Source organism: Nannobrachium achirus, assembly GCF_963921795.1.
Source record: "Nannobrachium achirus genome assembly, chromosome: 15".
NCBI lineage: Eukaryota > Metazoa > Chordata > Actinopteri > Myctophiformes > Myctophidae > Nannobrachium > Nannobrachium achirus.
Window position 1 is genome coordinate 51,068,590 of NC_137822.1, and position 2,500 is coordinate 51,071,089.

General features: G+C 45.7%; 1 protein-coding gene across 1 annotated transcript in view; it reads left to right on the forward strand.

Moving 5' to 3' along the window:
- The window catches only part of LOC308299924 (RPA-related protein RADX), a 33,344-nt gene that overhangs the window by 19,728 nt on the left and 11,116 nt on the right, over nt 1-2,500 (forward strand). The gene's annotated exons all lie outside the window — the stretch shown is intronic.

A 2,500-nucleotide genomic window follows, 5' to 3' on the forward strand; every position in this document is an offset into this window, starting at 1 on the left:
CGTGTACGCGTCGCCATGGGAACCCAAGCGTTCAGTGAAAGGGGTGGGAACCATAGAGTTAGGGTGGGAACCCGTCGCCGCCGAGGCTTGGCTTTTGATCGCTACGGCGATTACGTCATAGCAGCCGTAGTCCGCCTGGCGTTGCCGTATTGAAGACCATCTAGCTTAAACCACCTATTATTAGACAGTTTGGCCTGTCCTGTCGAGTGTTGGACTATTGGAATACTTTGAGGTGGAATAATTAGAATACAAAAAAATCACTATTCGTGAAAACCCTGGCGTGTTGCTAACACCGATATAAAACTCCCTCCTCCTCCAATGCAGTTCACTGGAGCAACGTAGCCTGAGCAACAGTAGTCTGAAACTGTGCCCTATTCTGAGCCCTTTAGTCTGAAACTGTGCCCTATTCTGAGCCCTTTAGTCTGAAACTGTGCCCTATTCTGAGCCCTTTAGTCTGAAACTGTGCCCTATTCTGAGCCTTTAGTCTGAAACTGTGCCCTATTCTGAGCTTTAGTCTGAAACTGTGCCCTATTCTGAGCCCTTTAGTCTGAAACTGTGCCCTATTCTGAGCCTTTTAGTCTGAAACTGTGCCCTATTCTGAGCCCTTTAGTCTGAAACTGTGCCATATTCTGAGCCTTTAGTCTGAAACTGTGCCCTATTCTGAGCTTTAGTCTGAAACTGTGCCCTATTCTGAGCCCTTTAGTCTGAAACTGTGCCCTATTCTGAGCCTTTTAGTCTGAAACTGTGCCCTATTCTGAGCCCTTTAGTCTGAAACTGTGCCCTATTCTGAGCCTTTAGTCTGAAACTGTGCCCTATTCTGAGCTTTAGTCTGAAACTGTGCCCAATTCTGAGCTTTAGTCTGAAACTGTGCCCTATTCTGAGCCTTTAGTCTGAAACTGTGCCCTATTCTGAGTTTAGTCTGAAACTGTGCCCTATTCTGAGCCTTTGGTCTGAAACTGTGCCCTATTCTGAGCCTTTAGTCTGAAACTGTGCCCTATTCTGAGCCTTTAGTCTGAAACTGTCTGAAACTGTGCCCTATTCTGAGCCCTTTAGTCTGAAACCGTGCCCTATTCTGAGCCTTTAGTCTGAAACTGTGCCCTATTCTGAGCTTTAGTCTGAAACTGTGCCCTATTCTGAGCCCTTTAGTCTGAAACTGTGCCCTATTCTGAGCCTTTAGTCTGAAACTGTGCCCTATTCTGAGCTTTAGTCTGAAACTGTGCCCTATTCTGAGCTTTAGTCTGAAACTGTGCCCTATTCTGAGCCTTTAGTCTGAAACTGTGCCCTATTCTGAGCCTTTAGTCTGAAACTGTGCCCTATTCTGAGCCCTTTAGTCTGAAACTGTGCCCTATTCTGAGCCTTTTAGTCTGAAACTGTGCCCTATTCTGAGCCCTTTAGTCTGAAACTGTGCCATATTCTGAGCCTTTAGTCTGAAACTGTGCCCTATTCTGAGCTTTAGTCTGAAACTGTGCCCTATTCTGAGCCCTTTAGTCTGAAACTGTGCCCTATTCTGAGCCTTTTAGTCTGAAACTGTGCCCTATTCTGAGCCCTTTAGTCTGAAACTGTGCCCTATTCTGAGCCTTTAGTCTGAAACTGTGCCCTATTCTGAGCTTTAGTCTGAAACTGTGCCCAATTCTGAGCTTTAGTCTGAAACTGTGCCCTATTCTGAGCCTTTAGTCTGAAACTGTGCCCTATTCTGAGTTTAGTCTGAAACTGTGCCCTATTCTGAGCCTTTGGTCTGAAACTGTGCCCTATTCTGAGCCTTTAGTCTGAAACTGTGCCCTATTCTGAGCCTTTAGTCTGAAACTGTCTGAAACTGTGCCCTATTCTGAGCCCTTTAGTCTGAAACCGTGCCCTATTCTGAGCCTTTAGTCTGAAACTGTGCCCTATTCTGAGCTTTAGTCTGAAACTGTGCCCTATTCTGAGCCCTTTAGTCTGAAACTGTGCCCTATTCTGAGCCTTTAGTCTGAAACTGTGCCCTATTCTGAGCTTTAGTCTGAAACTGTGCCCTATTCTGAGCTTTAGTCTGAAACTGTGCCCTATTCTGAGCTTTAGTCTGAAACTGTGCCCTATTCTGAGCCTTTGGTCTGAAACTGTGCCCTATTCTGAGCCTTTAGTCTGAAACTGTGCCCTATTCTGAGCCTTTAGTCTGAAACTGTGCCCTATTCTGAGCCTTTAGTCTGAAACTGTGCCCTATTCTGAGCCCTTTAGTCTGAAACTGTGCCCTATTCTGAGCCCTTTAGTCTGAAACTGTGCCCTATTCTGAGCCCTTTAGTCTGAAACTGTGCCCTATTCTGAGCCCTTTAGTCTGAAACTGTGCCCTATTCTGAGCCCTTTAGTCTGAAACTGTGCCCTATTCTGAGCCCTTTAGTCTGAAACTGTGCCCTATTCTGAGCCTTAGTCTGATAGGTGCTGTTTACTGTTTGCTGGTGCTATAGATCTGTTTAGTGGTGCTATAGATCTGTTTAGTGGTGCTATAGATCTGTTTAGTGGTGCTATAGAT